General features: G+C 38.3%; 1 protein-coding gene across 2 annotated transcripts in view; it reads right to left on the bottom strand.

Annotated features, from left to right (window-relative positions):
• The window catches only part of R3HDM2 (R3H domain containing 2), a 168177-nt gene that overhangs the window by 140441 nt on the left and 12948 nt on the right, over nucleotides 1-14788 (bottom strand). Inside the window, exon 1 of one of the 2 annotated variants that reach the window (XM_044443189.1) lies at nucleotides 4403-4431. The exons of the other annotated variant lie outside the window; for it this stretch is intronic. The gene's annotated coding sequence lies outside the window, so the exon portion shown is untranslated. Of the gene's footprint in view, nucleotides 1-4402; nucleotides 4432-14788 lie in introns of those variants that run through there. 2 annotated transcript variants of the gene reach the window in all.

Here is a 14788-nt window from a genome sequence, read left to right as displayed (position 1 = left end):
TTTATGTTAGAGACAGTTTCTTTCCTTAAGCCTCATGAAACAAGCTCTGCTAGCTTCAAACTTTTTTCTTCTGCATCTTCTTCCTCACCTTTCTCAGCCTGCACACAATTGAAGAAAGTTAGGGCATTGCTCTGGATTAGGTTTTGACTTAAGATAATGTTGTGACTGGTTTGATCTTCTATCCAGACCACTAAAATGTTCTCCAAATCAGCAATAAGGCTGTTTCACTTTCTTATCATTTGTGTGTTCATTGGAGTAGCACTTTTAATTTCCTTCAAGAACTTTTCCTTTGCAGTCACAACTTAGCTAGCTGTTTGGCACAAGAGGCCTAGCTTTCCACCTATGTCAGCTTTCAACATGAGTTCCTCACTAAGCTTAATCATTTCTAGCCTTTGATTTAAAGTGAGAGACAGGTGACTCTTCCTTTCACTTGAACACTTAGAGGCCATTGTAGGGTTATTAATTGGCCTAATTTCAATATTGTGGTGTCTCAGGGAATAGGGATGCTGGAGGAAAGGGACAAAGATGAGTGAATGGCTGGTCAGTGCAGCAGAGTTTATCAATTCAGTTTGCCATCTTATATGGGCACAGTTCATGGCGCCCCCCCAAACAAATGCAATAGTAACTTCAAAGATCACTGATCACAGATCACCAGAACAAATATAATAATAATGAAAGTTTGAAATATTGAGAGAATTACCAAAATGTGACACAGAGACACGAAGTGAGCAAATGCTGTTGGAAAAATGGCGCTGACAGACTTGCTTGATGCAGGGTTGCCACAAACCTTCCATTTGTAAAAAAAAATGTAATATCTGCAAAGCACAATAAAGCAAAGTACAATAAAACAAGACATCCCTGTGTAAATACCAAGGCTCATTAGTTTTTTTGTAATCTAATGTCTATGTCATTGGAATCAGGATGCTATCAGCAATATACACTCAACATCAGGTCCTGAAATCCATCAGGATCTATCTTTTTACTTTTTAATACCAGTACCACTAGGCTAGAATCCAGTATTATGAGAGTGAATGAACTAGTATTATGTATCTTGTACTAATTCAAACATAATTCTAAAAAGTTCAGACAGTATTTAGCAAAGCAGAGTACTAAAGAGTTTTTTGTGAGAACCAGTATTGAAACATACCTCAATTCATCTATTCTAGACTATCCCCTTTTATTCCAATAGCAAGACATTGGGGCAACAGATATGTGGATTAACAGCTTTGGAAAGTCTGAAGTTGTGAACTTCCCTGCTCTTTTCATCATCATCACTCTTTCCTCTCCCACATTTAGCTAGTCTTAGCAAAGTCTGAGCAAGATATTTGAACTTGTAGTTAATCTATGTTTAGTATCCTTCATATGATAACAACTAGAGCCACAAGCTGCTTGGAATCACAGCATTTTCATCCGGGCTAGGCTTGTGTGCATTTATCATTTTCTGCCCAAGTGAGCTACAGTAAAGCTGAACAAGTGAAGGAAGAAATTTTTCTAAATGATGTTTTCAAAACTCTAAAGGAGTTTGCGCCTCTCACAATTCCTAAAGGAAGAATGCTTTTTCTGCCATTTATATCCCACTGTTTCTTCTTCATAGATTAATAGGACAGGACACGACAGGAGTAGAGTTGGAAAGGCCCCATAAGGTCATCAGTTCCACCCCTCTGCTCCACTTCGACATGTGGTCACTAATCTGGCCTCAGGCTCACACCTTTCCAACTCAGCAAAGGCTAGCTTGATGTATAGCTATGTAGGCAGGCAAGTGGTCAGGACAGATTTAAGTATGGTTGCCCCATTTCATCCTCATTGCCACAATCACTCCATAAGGCAGAGGTGGATACTCTTTTGATGATCAAGTCCTATATTACCTTAGTAAAAACCAGTCAAGGCCTGCATTCCAGAAATGGTAGTGACCAGAGCCAGAAATGGGCAGAGTTGTGGATATGACTCTCACCACTGTTCAGTACACAATGGAAAAATAAGGCATTTGCACCTAAGAAACCCCACACATGTTGTGCAAGGCTCCTTCCATTAGCTTTGTAGCTGAAGGATAGAGCAGGATGTAGTAAATAATACGGGGTATCCAAAGCAAAAGCTGAGAGCATGACAGAGATAATCCAGACATTCTGATGAGAGGCTTGATGGCCAGTATTTGTTCCTCAAGCCAAATATTCCCACCACATCTAAAATTGGGCAAAATTGGGCTTAGGGTGCAAGACTTGGCAAACATGCCACAAACTTCACAACTAAAGCTGCAGCTTGTGCAAAATGTTGCAGCAAGATTCATAACAGGGACCAGACAGTCTGAACACATAATACCACAGCTGACCCACTTGCATCTCAGCCCATTTCAAGTTGCTGGTTTGAACCTATAAATCCTTACACAGCTTGGAACCAATACCTGATGGAACACCCCTCCCAACCACAATCCACCCAGACACTACCAAGAGCTGGGATCTGCCTCCAATTGCTACTTTGAAGGGAGCTCAGTTAGTGGCAACCAGGAAAGGGGCCTTTTCAATAGTGGCCCTTCAGTTATGCAACAAGTTCCACACTGAACCCGACCTGAAGCCAACTTTAATATCTTTCTGGTGCCAGGTTAAGACTGTACTCTACCACAGGGCATTTAATTAATTACTATTATATTGGTGCTTTGTTAGCTGCTAAAACTGGTGTTATGTTTTAGACTACTGTAGCTTTTAAACATTCACTTTAAATTTGGTTTTAAATTTTGTATGGTAATCTTTGTTACGATGTTTCTATTGTTATTTGTATTTTACACCATATTTTATGTGTTGTAAACCTCCCAGAGAACTTTAGATATTGGGTGGTACAAAAATCAAACAAAACAAAAACAAACAAACAAACAGGAATTGAACCAAGGTAAAGCAAGTTCAAGTCCAGAACTCTATTCATTGTACTACACTTGAGATTTATCTCATGCTTTTATTATTTAACTTGAAATATTTGGCTGAACCTGCACAATGTCAACTACCAGACTTATGTGAGCACCAAGTACAACCCTACTCCCTAACCAAATCTTCAGCCAATTCTGCCAGATAACTAAAGGAAGGTGGAAACTGTTATATAAGCCATAGTTATGACTATGTTGTGATATCTAGTAGTTAGGACTCAGTTTAAACAATTACTGAAACATCTGTTATCTCTTAACTTCTGCATGTATTTTCACAACAGAAAAATCAAGAGTGCTTCTTAAAAGAATTTCTATATTTTGGTACAATATTCTTGTGTTATTATTGTTTTTTGTAAACCAGGTGGGGCTCCCATCAAAAATGCCTAGCTAGGAAATCTCTACCTGTCAACAGATCCCACACAGGTGCAGAGCACATGAGTATGATGCACAGAGACCATGAAAAAGAAACACTGCATGTAGTATTATTTTTAAATTACTTAAGCAAAATTATTTTGGACCTCATAGATTTCTTCTAACACCACAGAATATGGAAAATCCAACTGCCAATTTTCCACAGAGAGCAAATTCTTCATTAGTATTATACAGTCCATGATATCATGCAGAGAGCCATCTTGGGTAGCAGCTCTACAGCTTTGGGGCTCTTCTTGAAAGCCAACCAGGATCAAGAATTACAATTTTACAGATAGGGAGCAAAAATGCTTTGATTTATGTAGGTTTTAGTGATTATGGGTAAAGCAAGAGTTTGCTATAACAGTTTATGTAATGTGTTTACTGTAACATCATTTACATCATGGTATTCCCACTAATCCCCTAAAGAAATTAAAGCAGCATGCTCTAAAACTAGTAAACCAAGATAAACAAAAGCAAGAGCAAACAAAATTCACCGCAGAATTTATATTTTAATATATTAAATATGGTCATCTGGAAAATAAGTAGAAATAAGTAAATGTCTTCAACACCTCCTCCCTGAAACATCAATGGAATTGGGAGACAAATGCAGAGATAATCATGAAAGCAAATGTAGCAAATGAACAGAATTTGTTTAAGGAAGAGAAATTTATATTGGGTGATTTGTGAATGACACAGGCATGTGCCTCTTGTGTGATTTGGATGACAGATGCAGACATTAGTCTGAGGCTACCTTTCTCCTGCAGCTCTTAGAGAGATGAGATATTAACTATCTTTTGATAAATTCCCAAGAGAACTCAACACCAAAGTTGTATTTGATCTAAATTTAGCAAGGTAATGGAAATAGTTGGAAGGCATGTACTTCATTTTAACATCTATGCTTTTATGTTGCCAGGCAGCTAATTTCTAGGTGTTTTTAAAGCGCTCAAACAGAAAGAGGAAAAAAGCAAGTTGGACATGAGCACATGGTAGATTAGAAACTAATGTTAATGCTACCTTTAATTATGATTCTCTGATGAACAATGATGATGCTATGCAATGTCATAAATTGTGCTTGCTTACCTCTTATCCTTCAGGCACTCATACTTTTCCTTGGGTTTTCAGGCAGAAATTCAGATGGAGAGGATGGAGAGCGAGAGAGGGAGAGATGCACAATGTTACCATCCATTTTTATGCCTAGGAACAATTGGTATTTTTTCCAGACAAATAGCATTTTGATTCATATTGATTTGAATCAATTTGATTTGATATTAGATTTTAAGTCTCTGGACAGAGACTCTCTTATCTTTCAATATCTGAACAGCTCTTAAAACATTTCAGGTGCTTTATAAGCATTAAAAACCACAACTAAACAGAAAGAATCACACTTCTCTTTCTCTAACCAATAGAAAAATGCACCAACAATGGCTAAAATCTTCTGATTTCAGTGTAACAATTTCAGAGAAAAGACAAGCATGTTGCAATCAGCTTGCATTACCAACTAGTTTGTAATTGGCCATGTTCATGAAAATGTCATGAATTTGTTAAATTATGAATGAAAAATATATTCAAGTTCATTGCCAGCTTTCAACCCTCCCCTCTCCTTAAACAGTGATGGAAAATATTTTTGCAGTATCCCCACCTTCAAATATTGCTAATACAGCATCATATTCTGTTTGGACAGTACCAGGTGCTCATGTGCAGGTACTCATTAACACCATTCAGCTATCTCCAACATACAAAGGGCCCATCAAATCCTTGTTTCTTAAGCTCAGCATTCTATTTACATTTTTATGACCAAGGCAGCATCGATATTAACATACCTGACCCTCAAAGTGAATTCATACTGCTTAGGGAAAAACTTTGCTTTCTCAGACTACCAGAGCAAACCAAAAAATCCAAAAACCATTTCCCTTGTTAGTAGGTTTAGGCTTTAAATAACATGTTTGAAAGCAGCCTTATATAGACAAACTTCATAATGGGTTGGCCTTGACTCAGCACCCTAGAACAAAAAACCAAAAAGAAAGACACGCTCCAACTGCAGAGAGCAGGCTGCCCTCTTTCCATCCATTCCAAACTTGCCCCAAAATATTAATACTGTGTGTTGACTAAGCATTGTGTGTTCATTCAAAGAAAGAGGTGGAAGAATAACATGAGAACTGAGTTTACTGCTCCTGTCAGCTGCAGGGAGAAGGATACTGTTCCAAATGAATTAGTGGGGGGGGGGGGTAGGGGGGCAGGGGCCATAACATGAATGGAACAAGTCTACAAACAGCTTGTATGAGCTGCCCTTTCACTCAGTGCTACTATTAACATATTAAAGTCAACAGCAAGCAGTTGTGAGCACACTGCTATTAGACAGTTTCCATTAAGATTTGCTTTTATTCCTTTCTGCGCACACTGTACAAAGAGATTAGAAAATACTGAATCCAGCCCACAGTCCTGTTAATGGTAACTTTCATTTCCAGAATATTTTAATGTTCTAATTCCTTTAGTAAAGACATAATGTGAAATGTATCATTGTCTGGCTTTCAGCTTATTATGGAACTATATATACATGTGCTAGAAATTGTGATTTGCTGATATTCATCATAAAAAGCTTTTAAAGTGACTTTCTACCAATCAACTTGAATTCATTAAACATCTCCTTTTTAACCACACATAATTACACTTGCTCAATACCAAATCCTCGGTATAAAGGTATACCTTTATGAGGTTCTAGCTGAGGGACACTAGAAGTTGTAGGACATCTTTCTGTCTGAACATGCATAAGTTTAAGTTACTGGCCAAAAATTTACTTTCTTGCTTTTTCTAGATGCCAAGTGTCATCAATTTGCTGGAAAACATGCTTTAAAGGAAGCACCACACACCATGAATCTACAGATTTTAAAACAGTTAATCTGAGCTTTCTAACATTTGCAAGAAATACTTATAATCAAACAACACTATCATGGCACCCAGATTACAATCACACTAGTTTTCAGATTGCCAGTAAGCGTGTATGAAATATTGACATGCAAGTTAGGGAACTAAGCCTTAATTTTACTTAGGTGGTACAGGCAGATCACAATTTGCTTTGATTAAAGGCCCAGCTGCCAGAGTTTAACCATGTGCAGCTCATCTGGCAACAGCTGTGGTGATGCCATTTCCATGGTTCAAGGACATATAGCTGGAATAACAATCACTACCAGAAGGCATGAATCAAAGAAAATCAGGATCCAAAGGAGCATTAAGATCAAGGAGGACTGGGCTGAGAGGAGCAAAGCGGTCCAGCCTCACCACGCATTTAGGAACAGAGAAGCTGTTGCTACTTCATTTATATACCACCCAATAGCTGAAGCTGTTGTGGCAGTTAACAATTCTCAGTTGTGTTGTAATAAACCAAAGAACAACAAATACTAAGGAGAAAAACAGATCAAGTTTTCCAAAAGCCTAGCCAGTCATACTTGTCATGTCACCTTGGATACTGGAGCTTGAACCATGCTGGCAGACTGCAAACAATTTCCAGCCAGGGAACTATGGCAAGTAGGAAAGCCAGGCTACCTTTGGCCTTCTAGCAAGGAGAAAGAATACTAGCATCCACAGACCCTTGCTTGCACTGTTGCTTTTAAGAAGGTAAGAAACAGGAGCATGCTTTCTCCTTACCAAAAATGAGAGCAAACCGTACCATCCCCAGAAGGCCATGTGCAGTCAGAAACTGGCTAATAAATGAAAGCAATATTCATGGACCCCCTGAGGAAAGTAACTTTGAATCGCTGATCTGTTACACATTTGTTAACATTCAAGCTTGGTTAGACAATACATGAGACAGAGATATCTATGGTACAAAACTGTGTCTGTTTCCACACAGCATAAACTACAGTCCACATAAGGAGGAGCCAAAGGGTATGTACAATGCACTGCAACACTCACACTGGGAACCCTCCTAGAAATTATAGGGTTTTAAGAGTAATGAAAAACCATGACCCTCAAGTGACTGATTACTCTGGTTTAGACAGCATACTCTATGAGATACAGTCGAGGACCTGTAACACCTGGTCTGCACAAAGTTAGCAATTAACAACATCTGGACTGCCAATTAACTATTCCATCTGCCCAGAAAGGGCTCCAAGAAATGGGTGATGATGCCTTTGAATCAGCACTTCTATTTATTAACTCAGGTAAGTAATACACCAGTGAAAATCTATTAAGGCATTAAAATAATATGAATACACTCAACTGACTGATACAAGAGAATGCTAGAATAATAGTAATGATATTACCACTTTAGTAATATAGCACATTTAGAAGTAGAGAGAAGAGCCTGCCCTCTTTTTGTCTACTAAGTCAGACACATTGTGGCAAAACCCCAGGTACTCAACCAAAAACACAATCTAAAACCATGGTTTGATGTAGTGCCTGAATTGGCAAGCAACATTTTCATCAGCCATTGCTTTCTCTTCAGAGGCTGCTGTACCAAGGAAAAAGGAATGAGATTATGGATCTGCTTTAAACCAATTGTGAAAGTTCAAAGGTGCAGTGTCTGAATCAAGCAACACAATGAGAGCTATTGAGTATATTTCATGAATTGTCAACTATACAGCTACATGCATACCAGGCAAAAGATATGGATATCTGCTCAGTGAAATAAGCTCCTGGATCTCAGGAAACAAGTTTGTTCACTTTAGGGCCAGGAAACTGACATGGAGAAACAGAGACTGGCAGTAAGGCTAGTGGAAGATCTCCAAGGATATGATAGTGGCATTCCACTCCCATGGTGGCAGCTCCTTTGCTGTCAAAGAGAGTGCCACTATGAAGATCTCTTAAGAAGATACCTATTCACTGGGGAAATAAACACATCCTCTCGCACAACAGATACATTTTCAGAGAGCTCTAAGATGATACAGTATTAGAGGCAGTCAGCAATGTTTGCAATGAAGTTTTTCATGGTGAACAACAGCCTGGTATGAAGGTTGCAAATACCACAAGCCAACTAGATAGTCTGGTACACTGTGTGTGTGTGTGTGTGTGTGTGTGTGTGTGTGTGTGTCATGGAGGGCACAGTGTCAAACCAGAAACATCAAAAGGGTTTGATTTCTGTACAAAGCCTAAAACTCATGTCAATTTTCACAACCAATTCTACCTGTATACAATCTTTTTCAGAAACAGAAATACACACTATATCTCGTATGAGGAGAGCAGAGAGGGGCATTTGATTTGCTACTCAAAACAATACAATAGGTTTTTCATTGTTTCCTTGATATACTTTTCATATTAGCTAAGACAAGTATATGAAGCTAGAAACATTTTTTCTCTTTTATTTCTATGACTGTAGTTATGTGTCTTTTGCATTTGTTAATAAATTTAACTTCATGGTAAAATATCATTGTGCTATCAATGCTATCAAGAAAATGCTATCAATTATTATTGCACCTCAGAGTACCAACTAATTCTTCTTAGCCAAGTCACTGAGAAAGTGCACACTAACCCTCAATGGGAGTTGAAAAGTGAAGACAGAAAGCTATGAAGAGGTATCTTGATATCTCAGTTCTGTTAGATAGTTTGTGCACAACACATAGAATTCCCTACTGCTGTTTTAACCAGTAGATGTCAGCTGATGATTTAGTCCAAGTACTAAAGCTGAAAATACCTGATACCTATCTAATATAGATTACCAAATGACTTCCTGAGATAGTAAGGACCCCAAAGGAACCCAGAGACACAGCTTCCTAAACAATCTGTCCACCCCTTCATTCCCATAATATATCTCAAAGAGTACTATGTGTACTAGAGTAACTACACTGCTGTAGCTAATTTACCACAATGCAACTGTACTGTTATAGCCAATTCTGAAACTAATAGTTGCCATGACTTAGTGCTGCCAACAATGCAGAACTCTAGGTGCAAAGAATCTCTCAGTATAATCATAGATAGGCAGCCAGAACAATGCAAAATCCTTTCTGATTCACGAAAATCAGTGTGGCTGAAGGGGGAAAGCAGCATGTGCTGCTAGTTGCCCAGGGCAAACACTACTTATCAAAACGCACGGAAATGGCTGTTTCCTGATCCAATGTGTGTTTTTTAATTGAAAGAAATGTAAGCATGAGATACACACACACACACTTAAATCTTTCCAACCAGAGATGTTTGTTCTTAAGCAGAGCTCTATTTCACAGCTAAAATTGGTTTAGAAGCTGAATTGTAGACCTCTCGTGAAAAATAGGGTATTATAATGGAAATCCTGACACTACCCTAAATATAGCTGCACAATTGGTAGTGTTATTATGACAAGAATGAAAAGCATTTGTACACAAGAAAGGATGGAGACCAATGCAAGATTCAATGCAACAAAGAAATCAGAAAGGTTAGCAAGGTCTCTCCCCTAGAGGCAATGGCCTATCTTGAACCCATCATCAGAAGCTGGTCTCTTGTCCATTATCCCACCCCTCCTCTTTCTCAAGCATGCCAGGTTTGACCTTCTCTTCTTCCACTTACAAAATGTGTCTCAACTGTTGTTCTACACAGTAGCATTCTTCTTCTAGAACACAAGTCCTGAAATGGCCCGAGGACCCAACCACAACTGCACTTTTGCAGTCACATGTCCTTAGTACCCATTAATCACAAAACAGCGGTCATCAAATATACACATAAAAGCAACCCAACCTTTCCAATGGGTTTAACAAAAGGAGAATGGGCAGTTAAGAGGCTGAAATATATATTTCAATTTTTTCAAAGCAAATATCACATTTTTAGCTAGCAGATCGGTATACTTGAAAAATATTTCACATTCATAAGCACAGCAGACCTATGGTTCCAGAGAAGTGTTCCAGAGACCATGTTGGGTTCCTTCTCCCAAAGTGGTATGGCCTTAGTAGCTAGAATCAAACACTGGATTGTTCCCCACCAGTCACTGTTGCTCTCTGAAGGTTTATTTATTCATTCTTTCATTTCTAACCCCCCCCCCCGAACCCCTTCCTGGTTTATACATAAAGACTATACCATTAATACTTATTAATAATTAATAGTTATTAAAAATTCTCACTTATTGCCATGAACTAAATTAGCAGATGAAACCCAACCAAGCAAGCTTTTATTAGGGGAGTATTTTCCCAATTCCAATAAATACAGATCTAAAACCCTCTCTTCTTCCCACAAGTGTCTGGTGGAAGTGTGGGAGCTGTATTTCTAAGAGAAACTCTACTCAGCAGGTGAAGCTGAAGTTCAGTTCCAAGAGGGCAATGGTAATGCAGATGTGTGTAGCATTATCAGTGATGTTTGACTTGTGAGAGAACCTTCAGAAATAACAAGGGGGTTTTTTTGTATGATATACTGAGGCCAAGGAAATTTGATCAACATTAACACCTAGAACACATTGTCCTCTGATGTCAATTATACTTCTCCAGAAGAAAGGAGTGTTTAGAATGAGGGCACAGGAGCATTATAGTTTTGATTACACATACAAGTTTCTCAAACTACTTATCAACTCTTCTCTCATGCTAAAAGCCAATGTTTTTCACAGTGCTCTATACTCACATGAGGCTTCATTGCAACTTCAGTACTTACAACAAAAAACTTTAAGAGATTCAAGTTTTTTCAAAATAAAAAATGACAAGTGTGCCAAAAGTAATATTGAGGCTTCCACTGTTGTCAGTCAAGCCTAGGCGGTACATTCCTACATATTTTACTGATATAGAAACTGAAGCTATCTGGTAAAAAGAAGTTCAAGTATAAAAGAGAGAAAAGGCAAATCTTACTGTAGGAATAAATTGACAGAATAAGCAAAAAGAATCATATAATGCAAGTTAGTAAGGCTGCATTTGGGTCTGAACGGGTTGGAGGAAGTGGCAAGTTGGCTTTCAAACTCAGGGTCTGATTAACCATTAGATTTATCTTACCTGAATGAATGCTTGAAAAATGGATCACACTGAAGTGTTTCAAGCAACAACATTTAAGAGATGAAGAGCTGGATGCTGACTCCCACAGTCACCACCCCCACACCCCTGCAACATATTCTCCTCTTTTAGAAGAATTGACTAGAGTGCAACATGAAGTTTGTACCATCTATAATGCTACTCATGGCTGGCTTTAAACGCAAGTTTAAATAGAGTTTGCAAGCCAACTTCAAACCTGGCTTCAAAGTTGGGATGACTAAAGTTAAATCTAAGCATAAATACTACATCATGGTTAATGCTGCTGGAGGAAAAAAAAAAAAAGGAGAAATTCATGTGGGAAAAGGAAAATGCTTGAGCCAGAAGCCTGCTGCCCACTCTAATCTACATCAGGCAAAAGCATATGAAGCAAACAAACTCAGGTATCAGCTTTCTTCTACTCTGAAATGATCTACGAACATAAATGCCTGGGGCAGCAGCTAGTTGTGCTCCCCATCCCTGTTCCAAATCCCTTTCCATGTTGCTACTTTTTCTTTTTTTTACATGCTACTATTTTATCTCATTCTTTTGATCTCTTGTGCATGCATGTGCATGCATGCACAGACAAGCACATCTCTTGTTGGCTAAAGATCCAAATGAACAAAATGAAAACAATCTCTCCCTCTATTAATAATCCAATGCATGCTCAGACCTTTAATACTGTTAGTACCTCTAGCAAACACTTTAAAAAATGATGCTATGGAGGTGTTACAGATGAACAGCAGCACAAATGATTAGGGCTATCAAACAAATCCTAGAAAGTACTCAAGGAAAGCAAAATGTTTACAACAGATGTTTAAACATTATACCGTAACATTCTGAATGCTATTAGCATTTCTAAAAATTAAGTAAGGGAGTAGACTATTCATGAGTGAAAGATTAGTATGCATTGGCCAGAGGACTTGAATAACATTACGGGTGAGTCACCCTTTTTCAGAGATGTGAAATTGCCAGAAATATTGAAGACATGGGGAAAAACTTTTTATCCCTTGGGGAAAAAAATAAATTTGTGGAAAATTCAAGATAGACATACAATGATCACTTTTTCATCAAACTCAAACTTATTTTGCTGCCTTAACATAAAATGCATTATAACCTAGTCCTAGCATATACAATTGTACTATACAGCAAACTTATGAAGCTTACAGAAAAATCTTATATATGCCTACTCAGACATAAGTCCTACTGAATTCAATGGATTTATTACCCATGAATTTTCTATATGGGTTAGTTAGTTTTATACAAGTGGAATAGTAAAATTTCCAATACAACAAAAAGAAAGAGCTGCACTGTATGCTATGAAGATGCACTTATCTCAGTTTTTTGCTACCCAAGGAGGGAGGGAAATAAAAGTTGAAAACAGAAAACACAAATACTGTAGCCATCCACAGAAAGCTATTATTTTGAACAGAAATAGTTCATGCTATTAAGGACTAGGGAGTTATTTGGACATAAAGTAAAATCTTGTCTCACAGAGCACTTCATTGCAAAGGAGAAACTGTTCTTTTTGGAATCTGTTTTATTTTCCTGACCTTCAAGTCTTTATCCTATTTCATACAAATATTCCTCCTGATATATCTAACACAAGCAGCTGACAGTGGTAAAATCCTGGTCTGAGCTAAGTTAAGTGAATCACTGCTCCAATGAAGTTCAACAGCTCGTGGACAATGCAAATCTTCCACTAGCAAAGCTTGCCACTCATTTCTGGATACTGTGAGCTCCACTGCCCATAGCTTTATGCTTGTGTGGAGAAGCTTATCCTCTGAGAGGAAAGAGAAACCCCTAGCTTCAGAGGAGGAGCTCCAGCCTTGCAAGTCTTCTCTATGAGAATGCAAAAAGATCCACAATGGCTCTCCAGTGTTGGAGAGCACAAAAAGGACATATCCTGGAAGAGTTCTTTAGGCATGCTGGGAAAGGTGCTTGATCTATAGGATCTGAAGCACTCCTAAGCCCCCAACATATCTCTGGAATTGGGGAACAGGGAATTATGCCAGTCCTAAAACTGTTTGAAGCAAAAAAATAGATAAGGAATAAAACACAAAAGTATTGCTCACCTGTCCATTTTGCAGGTAAGGCATTTCCTTGGCCTTCAGATCTCCCCTGGCTCCTGCCAGTAGGATTGCTCCATCATTGTTTCATAGCTTTGTCATTTCAAGGATTTTTAATGGCACCATTTTTATGAGATGTTTTAAGTTTCAGATACATGTATTTTCACATTACCTTTGGTTTAGACCAGAGTCCACAGAAAATCTAGGAAATGGTCCTAGAAATAAGCATACAATAGCTTTTATAGAAGGGCATAGCTAGTCACAGAGGACAAGTAAACTGCTCAGAGGCATTCATTGGAAATTAAGATAATAGCAGCTAGAGACTCCCAGCTCTCTTTGAAATAATCTCAGCTGTCAGTAAAAAGAAAATTAGCAAAATAAAAATAAAAATTGAGAGATGTTTCTTACATAGGTTGCCTACATCTGGTTTAGTCTGATTCTAGTTCTGAATTATATTCCAATGTGTTAAGGCCAATATCCTGTAGATCCTGTTTAATCTTCTGAGAGTTATGCATCAAAAGTACATCAAGTTGTTCCGTGTCTTCTTCAAATTAAAACCACTATATATTCACCATGCCCTCTTGTCATTTTTATACAGCCAATGAAAGCCTCATGCATTGGAACACCATTATATTTAACAACTTCGTTTTGATCCAATTCTCTGATGAGAATGCTCTTCAGAGTTCATTATGTTCCTAAGCATGAAATTTCCTTTTAGTTGGCATCTCATTCATTTTCACCATAATAGTCTCAAAATAGTTGTTTTATATTTTTATCAACAACTGTTGGAAGACAAATTTTGAAATATAATAATCCACACCCAGGTAAAAGAGTTAAGGGTCCCAGTCCAACTCTGCATCACGAGACTAATCCCACCAGTTCAAAGTTGCTTAGGCAAACTGGATGAGAACAAGCCCCTGCATTTACATTGCCAATGACGTACAGTAGCCTGCTTCTGTGAACAGCTCTGCCTCAGTGTATCAGACTGGCTGTCTAAGCAGCACATGCTTACAGAAGAGTGTTACTCCAACAGCTCTTTGCCATCTTCAAAAGCTTTTCAGAACAGCTGTGATTAAGAACTTGATGAAAGTAGGGTAATACACAATGTTAGTTTGACTTAAACAAACCTATTGCAATGGGTTGTAAATTAATTATGGCTAACGTAAATTTCATTCACCTCACTGGAACTATTACATATAGGATTGACAGTGGATTCTACCTGTAATCTTATGCTATGATGTGCTGTGCTAGCTGCGAAGTCGTGTCCGACCCATCGTGACCCCATGGACAACATTCCTCCAGGCCTTCCTGTCCTCCACCATCCCCCGGAGTCCACTTAAGCTCATACCAACTGCTTCAGTGACTCCATCTAGCCACCTCATCCTCTGCCATCTCCTTCTCCTTTTGCTATCTATTGTTCCCAGCATTAGGCTCTTCTCCAGGGAGTCCTTCCTTCTCATTAGGTGGCCAAAGTATTCGAGTTTCATCTTCAGTATCTAAAGAGCAGTCAGGGT

The sequence above is a fragment of the Varanus komodoensis genome, unplaced genomic scaffold, assembly GCF_004798865.1.
Source record: "Varanus komodoensis strain SLA01 unplaced genomic scaffold, ASM479886v1 scaffold41, whole genome shotgun sequence".
Classification (NCBI taxonomy): Eukaryota; Metazoa; Chordata; class Lepidosauria; order Squamata; family Varanidae; genus Varanus; species Varanus komodoensis.
Note: the sequence above shows the minus strand (reverse complement) of the source record. Positions and strands in the feature narration are given on the sequence as shown.